An 11,115-nucleotide genomic window follows, 5' to 3' on the forward strand; every position below is an offset into this window, starting at 1 on the left:
ATAATTATAAATGCGGATATTACAATTGCTAACTGAACTTGTGCTTTTGTTTTAAATACTTTAAATATTTTATATATTATATATTTTTTTTATTTTCAATTGACTAAATGATCTTTAACTAAAACTTCAATTTTTTATATTATGAAGAATGAACCAAATATTTTTAATCACTCATAACCCAAAAGTTTTAATGAGACTAAAATACAAAGTAAATGTCATAAAACTTACACTAAAGTTCCATAAAACAAGAAATGCTTTCTTTATTTTAAATATTATATATTATGTATAATATTTTAAAGCAAACAACTTAAAATTGCATAAATAACGCATCTTAATTATTACTTTATTATGTTTATCTACTGTTCATCTGACTCATTTAAGAGAAATGTCACTCCGACTGAATTTTTATGGTCGCTAGGGAATTACATTCAAAATGTAGGTACATCAACCTTCATAGAATATTTGATGTGGATAAGTTAAATCTGATTAAACAGTGTATAAAAAGAGCAATCGAAACTTAAGTAGTGCCAGAATTCTCATTAGTTTAAACAATGGTTGTGACTAAGAAGACCTTTAAATTAAAGAAGACTGAAGACCTTTCCAAAAAAAAAATACATTTGATGTGTTTGTTTTTATTTACCAAATTGTTATTATATATAACTCGTCAAGCTGCTATTATAACTCGTCAAGCTGCTATTAATGTACCAAAATAAAGAAGAAATTCATTAGAGCTAAGCTACGTGTTTACCTGGTAATATTTTCTTTATTGGCTTACGGAATCGTTTTGCAATTTGTTGGACACAGGAAAAGGAAGAAAACAAGTGGAAAAGTGGAAGTGGAGGAAGCCTTTAGGCTGAGTGAATTGCATTTGCTATTGACCAATGGAATCAAAGTTAACGGGAAAACGTTGCATTGTATTCTCAGTCTCAGTCTCAGTTTCAGTCTCTTTTATACCTGACTAACCAATGTCGTTTTAGCCATACGAACGAATCAATGTCTTAATATTACGCTCATTTATTGACCAAGTGCAAACAAAAGCAGCAAAAGTCGAGTAAAATTGCTCTAAACGCTGCAGTTTTTCTTCCTTTTCAGATTTCCACCTTCTGTTTTACTCTCTGTCCACATGTGAGCGTATGTGGGTGTGTGCGTGTGTGTGTGGGTGTGTGTAAAGAAGACTAAAGAAAAATAGACAAAATGCAGCTGCGCTCACTTCCTGGATGACTGCTGGCTACAGAAACGAGTATAGCAATGACTATGGCAATGGCTTTTTGGCTTCAGCTTCAGCTTTGGCTTTGGCTTTGGCTACGGTTGGAGCTGGAGCTGAGGCTTTGCTAAGGCACAACAATTGCAGGAGATCGTCAATTTCCTGGCTGCCTGCAGGTTGCCTGCTGCCTGCTGCATGCTGCCAGCCAAGTTGATTACAAAGCACTAAAATCAATAGGAAATGCAGTTAAATATTTTGCCAGCCGAAATAATTGCAGAAAACTTAAAGCCAAATCAAATATGAAATGTTAACTCAAAAGCCTGAAAAACATTTTATTGCTACCTCTGCTTGCAGCCATTGTTGCCTGAAATTATTTAATTAAAAGCTGAGAGAAACTCAAGCTCGAGCTCGACCAATGCAGTTGGAGTTGGAAGCTAAAGCCAGAGCTTTGAAGCTGAAGCTGATTCCGAGTGCAAGTGAAACTGAAGCTAAAGTCAAAGCGTCTGCTGGAATTTCCAGTTGCAAAAAAAGCAACGAGAGAAAACGGCAAACTTATGGCCCGGTGTGAAAACTTTTGCAGGCCAAGCCGAGCCGGCAAGCAGGTGAAAAAGTTCTTCATTTATTTAATTTTTTTGTGTAGTTCGTCTTATTTCTTTTTGCTCAACTTGTTAAACAATTTTCGTATATACGAACGAGTATTTTCGACAACTTTTTGCCCTGTGCTCCGTCTCTGTGTTCTGCAGTGTGCTGTTAAAAATCTTTAAGATGCGCCAGCGAAAGCTTTACAAGCTGCAACTACAACAACAACAACAACAATTACAAGACACAGATACAGCAGCTGCAACATTCTGAGCTACTTTATGCGTCTGGCTTGGAAGGATGTTAGCTTAAGTAAGGAGTGCATAGAGAGGAAGGGGGAATTGTCCGTCTGTGCGTCTGATTGCCAACTTTGCCAGACAATTTTTCTGCTACTTTGCATGTCAGTGCAGTCAGTGCAAATAGTCGAAAAGTTACGGCGGCTAAGTTTGCTCCCCACCAACAATTTTGAATAGAATGTCTTCGGCTTTATGCAATTGAATTTCGTCTCGTTGCACATGTGTGTGTTGCCCCAGCTGTTGTAACTGTGTTGTGCATCCTTTGCACATGCTGTTTATGCCAAGGCTAAGAAGGTAACTCGCCTGCCCCAAAGGAGAACACGACTGTCCATTCAGAGATAACATTTGAGGCCATATTATGTGAAATAAAGTGTGCACTTAAAGCGTTGCTCGTTACCAATTGCCTATCGTCTATCGACAACAGACTATCGCCTATCGACCTGCAACAATAATAAATACAACGCATCCGTAACGAGTAACGAGCTAAGAAGGTAACTCGCCTGCCCCAAAGAGAAAAATGAGTGTTCATTCAGAGATAACATTTGAGGCCATATTATGTGGAATAAAGTGTGCACTTAAAGCGTTTCTCATTGCCAATTGCCTATCAACTATCGACTACTGACTATCGAACTGCAAAAATAATCTATACACTGCACCAGTAACGAGTAACGAGTCGGAAAGTGAGATAGTTGGCAAATATTAAACGGACAGCTTAAAAGCAGACTATAATAAATTGAGAGCTTAACAACAAGCAAGTATTGATAGCAAATTGACAGTCGTTGAATGCTTGCCAACGTTATTTATACTTATGGATATGTGCATATCTTTTGTAGGAGTCTCTAAAGTAATTAATGCAAAGTACTTGGGGCAAATAAATAATTGAATTTATGCTTAATATTACTGAAATTATGTTTTCACACATCTCCTTTCTACGTTTCAGCATTTTAATTATTTCAAGAACTTCATAACTGGTAAAAATAGTTCTTACTTCAACATTTTGGTCTTATTACTAAGAATTTTGGTCTCAAAAGTGCGTACATGAAAATGTTAATGTTAGAAAACACATTTTTATCTTAAGAACATGTTAATAAAAGACCCAATTTCTAAACAAGAGGTGAGAATCTCATAGTTTTAAAAGATAAATTAGATTATATCATATTTTTTTCTTTGTTTTTTTACTTTTTATTTATTATTTTATGATTTTATGATTTAACAGCAATTTAGTTAAGTTATTCAGTATATTAATCACTCTAATTATGAAATATTTATCAGAGATTTGCGAATTTAAACTCAGGACCTCCTCTCTTAGCTTAGTTCAATTGAAAAACTCAAACGTATATAAAAACTTTTTAGAAATTTCGATGGATTATAGAGTTTTGTAACCTAAATCTAGTATTTTTGGTATTATTTTGTAAATTTGCCATTCTTCAGACTAGAGGTGGGCACGGGCCGAGCTTTTTTCGTGGCCCGCGGGCTTACACAAGCCCGGAGCGGGTTCGGGCGGGCCCGGGCCTTAAAATTAAGATTCGTACGGGCTTCGTGCGGGCCCGGGCCTTAGCAAAAAGGCGCAGCCCGTAAAAACCCGAAATAGGCCCGAAAAAAATTTTGATTTGATCGAATTAGAACCGCCATTTGTCGCATTTTAATTGCTTATCGATGCTACTATTAATTTGCTTATACAATATTTTATTTGTTTGCACACCACTAATTCAAAATTGGCGGCTTATTGTGAAATTAGCAAATCTGTGAAAAATAAAAATTTCGCGACAAACAATTCAGGACGCTGTAAATAAAAAAAGTGAATGTGTAAAATGTATACAAAATGAAAAGGGCAGGAATGAAGTGTGGAAGCTTTTCGATTGCGTCAATTATAATGGCAATAATGTTTTCTTATATGTGTAAATAAGTTTCGTGCCGGGCCGGGCACGTAAAATTAGTGATGTCATGATTTTGTTTTTATTTGCTTTCGGCTATGAAAACACTGTATATTTATTTCAACAAAAAATTGAATAAATTAAATAGAACAATAAACACTTAATGGGTCTACGCATTTGTTTACATTTAAAATTGTGTACATTTTTAATTAAGAATGTAATATGTAGATGTGATTTTATGCTCGATTCTGTCAATTGTTTAAATCGAAAGAGTTTAAAGCAGCTTTTTTAAGAGAAATAGACGATATAGAAAGAATTGGATTGTAGTTATTTCAGGAGATGTTGTAAAGACATTTCTTAGCTTGTCAGCATTTAAATGAACTTACTTTCTATACTGTACTTTCTATTCCCAAACCTCTTTCCCACTCCTTTCATAGTTATTCCAAAACAAAGTACATATATTTAATTTGCATATATATTATATACATATATTACATATCTGAACTTATTGACCAACAAATAAGACTTAAATTTTGTAAAATGAAATTGCAACATTTTGAAATTCGTTTGAACTTACTTTAAGACCATAAATTAGTGTGTAGTTTCACATGTGAATTGGAATTGATGTTTGGTCCGAACGGTGGCATCAATTAGAAAGCCGCAAAAATGCAGGCAATTGGCAAAATGTAATAACCCGGCAATAAGAGGACGAGATCCCAAAAAGCTGACTTGTGCAAATACGAATACGAATGCGAATACGAATAGGAAAACGAATATTGCAACAAGAGGCAACAATAAACGGCTGTTCGCCGAAAGCGACAGGAATTTGTATGCAAAACCAGGCAGCATTCAATACGGGGCAAGAGTACAAACATAAACATGCTTCTCTACATTCAACAAACATTCCTGGCCACATCGTTTGGTTTTGGGCTTAAAGACCAAACCTACATACGTCAATGGTTTACAATTTCACCTCGAAATTAAATTTCAATATCAAACACTGCAAACGTAGAGGCAACAACAAAAAGAGAGGGATGCGAGAGGAAAACTCACACATGAATGGACTGGAGAACACTTTGTGTATGTGTGTGTGTGTGTCGTCGCCTAAAATTGCCGCTAAACAAAAATTAAATTGCAACGGGCCGCAGAATGAAAATGGAAAAATTATCAGCTGCCAAGCGACCGGCAAATGGTTTTAAACCAATCGCTAGTCTGAATCTCTGTCTGTCTGTCCGCCTGTCTGTGGAGTGTGTTGAGTGTGTCTCGTGTTTATTGAAAATCAGCGTGCCACAAAAAAAGAGACAGGGAAACAACATGGAAATATGTGCGTCCGGTAAATTTGTCGATATTTGGCGAACTTTTTTCTTGCTTCCGCTTCCGTCTCCCATTTTTTTGCGTTGTTGTTTGTTTACATACGAGCAAGCTATGTCAATAATCGAGATCGCAAAAAAATCGCTGGATTATTAAAACCATAGCATAAAATAATTTTCAATTCCCATAAGGCAAGAGCTTTGATGGCACACAATTGCTGTAAATAAAATACCCTCTATAAATTGCAGAAGTAGCTCCATCATTTGTAGCAGTCGAGGTAGTTCATGTGCATGGTTCGATAATTCGATAATTAGTTCTGAAACATTATATCGACTCATTAATGGAACTAGTTCTATCACACATTGTGTGAGCAGTGAACGAGTGAGGAGTAAGCTAGTGAGCAAAAAAGAACAACTAGGAGCTGAGCTTTCATACGTAAGCTTATCATTCGAACACCAAAAGCGCAGCATATTTTGACACACACTAATTATTTTAATTCTTTAAATAATTAATGTGTATAACTGAATAAAATAGCTGAAGGCCTTTGCAGCCATCGCTTTACCAATAGTGTTAGTATTAATTTTAATTATAGCTAACTGAATAAAATAAAAGTTATTCCACTGATTAAATGATTTTAATGTGAAGCATACCCGTTTGCGCTTATGTGCAGTCTAGGATACACAAAGGGGCCAATGAATAAAGAGCGCGGGGAATGAGGTGTACAGAGGTGTGCAGCCACGTAGCACAAATATTTGTGAACACGTGTCCAATGAGCAAAAGTGACGAGCCAAAAAGTGTGGTTAGCCTTTCTAGTAGTGGGAGAGAGAGCGAGAGGCAGCACGTAACTGCAACAGTCGCGCTTTTTTCGTTGTTCTCCCACTCCCTGCTCTCTCTCTTTGTTTTGTTCTCTTTCGCTGGTCTAATGCTAATGAAAAGTAAATAGCAAAAGCGGCTGGCTCAGCTTTAGTTCCAGTTCCAGTTACAGTTCGAGCTTCGTTTTGTCAGCGAAAATATCAAATAAATTTTTAAGTAGAAACTCGAGCAAAGGCGCTCACTGTGTTTGTGTGTCTTTGTGTTGGTGTTGTTGGTGCAGGTCAAGCAGTGTCAAGTTTTACAGCTCATGCAGCAGAAGCGGAAAAACTCAAAAGTAAAACTTTCGGCACGTACTCATGATTCATCGGCGGGCCAGTTAAGGCCATGGGCTAGACTGCTGGCAAGTTGGCAAGGTGGGGGAGTCAAAATGGTAGCTGAAACTGGAAACTAGCAACTGGCGACTGCAAAACTGAAGCTGTCAGCTAAGAGTTGGGGCGTTGGGAGTTCAATAACAGCGATCATTAGTAGTCGCAGGGGTGAAACACAAAATGGTCGTTAAGGCACTTAAACCAGCAGCAGTCGAGTTGTTCGCGTTGTGGCTAAATCAAGGATTAGTTAAGCTGTCGCTTCCCACACTTGCCACGCAAGCTGGCCGAGAATACATTTAAACGCTAAATTCGGACTAAAAGCAGCCTCAGGTCAGTCGAGACAGTCAGCGAACCGAAACCACATCGACCTGAAGTGAAGTGGTGAAAAAAGGCGTCACAAATTCAAATGTTGTTCGGGCATTGAGAGGCGGGGCGAATCAACGCCCCGAATAAAAGGGGGAGGAAAGATGCGTGGGATACCAGACGCTGACTTGTTGACAGCTGAGTATATTCTTAATAATGCATATACCCCCAAAAAAGGCAACAACAAAGCATAACATGGACAGCAACACACCAGCTACAGAGTGGGAGAGAGAGATAAAAGGAGAAGGAGAGGAAGAGAGGTACACAGCGAGACAACAGGAGACAACACAAAAATTTACAATTTCGCACGCCATAGCGCCTACAAAATGTCAGAGCAGACAGCTGAAGGGAGCAGGGAAGAGCAATGGCGAGCATAACTAAGGGAGGAGCAGGAGGAGCATGAGGAGCAGAAGGGAGTGAAGCTCCAGCCGCTGCTGCTGACGACGACGACGACGACAATCACAAAACAGACAAAATCCTGCAACGGGAACAGCGATGTACACGAGCTTGTCGCTGTGTCTGTTACGTGCCACATGTGCGTCAGATGTGGCAATGATTTGCATCGAGGTGTGGCATAAAAAACAAAACAACCGAGTGCAGGGGACAGCGTCAGCCAGCCAGAGGCAGCTCCCTTTACTCTCTCTCTCCCTCGTTGCGATGTTGGGGACAGAGTTATGCGACGCCTGTTTTTATGACACATATGCGCTTGCCACGACCTGGCAGAGGGGGAGGGAGTCTTTTACCTATATACACACACATATATTATATATGTAGATATATGCGAATATCATAACAAAAACAAGGAAGAGTGTGGGTATGTTTATGCTTGCTGTTGTCGACCGATTCGCCTTGTTTATTGTTGTCACTGATAGGTCACAAAATATAATTGAAATTTACCAGACAGCGAGATTTTAATTAAGGTGGGTTAGGGTTGTTTTGGGTCACAAAACCTGTTAGCTCCGTATAAAAACAGAGGGACCAGACTACCATCAAAGTCAACAAGTCAAGCTTGATTTTCGTTAGAAATTTTGATTTTTGTTCGCGAATTCTGAACGAAAAATTCCAGTTCCAGTTATATTTTTGCAATGTGCCATTGCTATTTGTGTCCTTAAAACAGAGATTGAATTTCATTTGTTTTTATCTCTGCTTTTTTATTTCAGCAATATGCTTTTATGCTATTTTTATTTCGTCAATCAAGCACATATGGCTATGATTTATAAAAAACTTGCAAACAGAAATATTGAATTTATTTTTGCAAGCTGTCATCTCAAACATTTCATATTATATTTTTGGACTTTTTTTTTATTAATATCAATGATGTGGACATGTAGTGAAATAATTATTTTCAATTGTAAATTGTTTCATTTCGAGGAGTAATATATTGAAATTTGATGTGGTTTTGTACGTATTTAATTATCAATATCATATTGATAATTTGTGAATTTAGAAAAGTGTTGTAAAAACTAATAGTCAAATTCATTCACATTTTGATGTTGCTTTAATTTTAATTGTAAAATGATTTGAATAGAAAATTGATTACCTATTCAATTTGAATTTTTATTTTAAATTTGTATAATAAATTTGACAAACGAATTTTAACAACCAAAAATCGAACATGTGAAAAAGAACAAACTAAAAATCTAAAGTGAATAAAAAAGAACGATAATTTTGAACTATTTGTTCATTTTACTAAGTAAGGAATTTCTTCGCGATTTCAAATTTTGTATTTTTATACCCGCTACCCATAGGGTAGAAGGGTATTATAACTTTGTGCCGGCAGGAAATGTATGTAACAGGTAGAAGGAAGCATCTCCGACCTCATAAAGTATATATATTCTTGATCAGCATCAACAGCCGAGACGATCTAGCCATGTCCGTCTGTCCGTCTGTGTGTCTGTCCGTCTGTCCGTATGACAACATACGGACTAGGGGTCTAATTTGCTTTGGCCGACAATCTGGTATATTGTGCCGTCTATGGTATATTTTGAATTCGGTACTATATCGATATACCAAATATACCATTAGGTATATTTTTAGTATTTTTGGTATATTTGGTATATTTTAATAATAATACCCCAAATATATTTTTAGTATTTTTGTAGTATAATTGGTATGTTCTGAGAATAATACCGCAAAATATATTGCTTTTATTCAAAATGGGTAGCGGGTATCTCACAGTCGAGCACACTCGACTGTAGCTTTCTTACTTGTTTTATATATATTATATCTTTAGTTAGAATAGACCTATTATAATAATTCTAAAAGTATACTTTTAAAAATATAATACTTTTAAATTATTGCAATATTCTCTTTTATAATTTCATATCAACATTAATTTGATTTCCATTTGTGATAGTTATAAACTCAACAAACTAAACTTCTTTTATGCAAATTATTGGCTGTTTATTGATCTAATTAATCAAGCCTCAGTGGACAACTGTAATGTGCTGTAATTTATGGTAATCAGATTGTCATGGCGATGGCCAATTTCGATGTGTGCTGTTCACACTCGACGCCCGAATCACATGTCAGAAAATGATAATAGTACTATTACCTTATGGTAGGCTTCAGCTGTCAGCTTCATCGTTGCTGCCAATTTCTAATCATTGCGTATGCCGATGAGCAGCTGCTGTTGATGCTGTTGTGGCAGCCGCTGTTGCTGTTGCTGGTGTTGCAACTGTTGGTCTAAACTGGCCATTAAAATGCACGGCAACGAAGCGGATAAGGGCGAAACATTTTCCGGCTAATTCGCACTACCAAACACAATGTCTCAATTTCGATCGGCAGTCGACAGTCGGTTCTCGGTTTGGCTCTTTTGGATTTTATTAGAAAAAAACATAAACATAAGCATAAAATTTAATGCGAATAATAAAAGCAAATTAGCCACAACAAGCGTCTGGCTGGAACTGCTTCTGGCATTGATGAGCTGGCATGGAGAGGTGAGGTGAGGTGAGGCAGCTTAGCCCAGTGGGAAAATGTCGATGCCTATAAAACAGCGCAGAAATACATACTTTAGTATGTATGTATGTATGGAAGCAAATGCGTTTAGTATGGGTATCAATAATATTGACAGCCATCGACAAAAGCAAAACCAATAATAAGCTCATTCAAGCTCATGTAAAATGCTTTAGCAATTGTTGGAGCAGGAGGGGGGAGGGGAAACGGGGACGTCGTCTAATTGGCGTGCGAAGCAGTCAAGAAACGTGAAGAGATAAATTACGCGTGTATCTTAAAGGCGAGCAAAGGCATCAGACGAAAAATGTCAATACGCGTTTGCGTTTTGGGCTCCGTTCCTGGGTAAGGGGAGGGAGGGGAGAGAACGAGGCAAAGTCTCGAGAACTGCGCTAATGAAATCAGACAACATTAACTGCGCCGCCGGCAGCCAAGACAACGAGAGCGACAGTGACAGAGACGGCGAAAAAAAGACGTTGACGATGACGAAGCTGGAGACAGCGAAAAGCGAAGGGCGAAGCAAATGACGATGTCAGAGCGGAGAGTGAAGAGTGGAGAGCGGAGAGTGTGCCAACAGGTGAGCAGTTGAGTGAATTAGATGGGCAATTGTTGCATGGAGACTTTGAGTTATGAGCAGAGCGAGAGAGCAGATTGTATGTGTGTGTCGGTGTGTGTGTATGTATGTGTGCAAGTCTGCGGCCAAGGGCCGTAAACGTTTGATGTGACGGAACTTAAATAAATGTAATTTGTGTGGTTATTGGCGGCGGTGAGCCATGAGCCCATAACCTAACAGCCTGCCTGCAAAAGGCTATTGAATTGCTCACTTAATGTGTGTGTTAGGTGTGTGTGTGTGTGGGTGTAATTGTGTATATTCCCTGTTTGTATGCGGAACCGGATGGGGCTTGGCCTGGACGCCCAAGTTACAAGTTTTGAGTAGACATTTAATAAACAATAAACAATCGAATTAGCCTCATAAAAACTTTTGAAATAAGATAAAATCCCTATAATAGTATTACAAGGTGGCTTAGCAGCGAGTGTGTGCATACTTTTAGTCACCAGAGTAGCCCAAGTTTTCAAGTGACTTTTCGCACAGAGTATTTACAAGTCGAACTTGTTTCGAGTGCCAACTTATTATTTGTTCTCTATGCAAGCAAAGTTTGCTGACCCAATGGCTGAACAATGAAGAGTCCGACTAAGAACTGAACAATGAGATCTTATATGGTTATAAGAGGTGAACTATGGAATACTCTGGATAGTCCTTAAAAGCTAATAAAGATTCTTAAGAGCAGTAATATCTAATTGTATGTTTATACCCGCTACCCATAGGTTAGAAGGGTATTATAACTTTGTGCCGG

Source organism: Drosophila albomicans, chromosome 3 (assembly GCF_009650485.2).
Source record: "Drosophila albomicans strain 15112-1751.03 chromosome 3, ASM965048v2, whole genome shotgun sequence".
Classification (NCBI taxonomy): domain Eukaryota; kingdom Metazoa; phylum Arthropoda; class Insecta; order Diptera; family Drosophilidae; genus Drosophila; species Drosophila albomicans.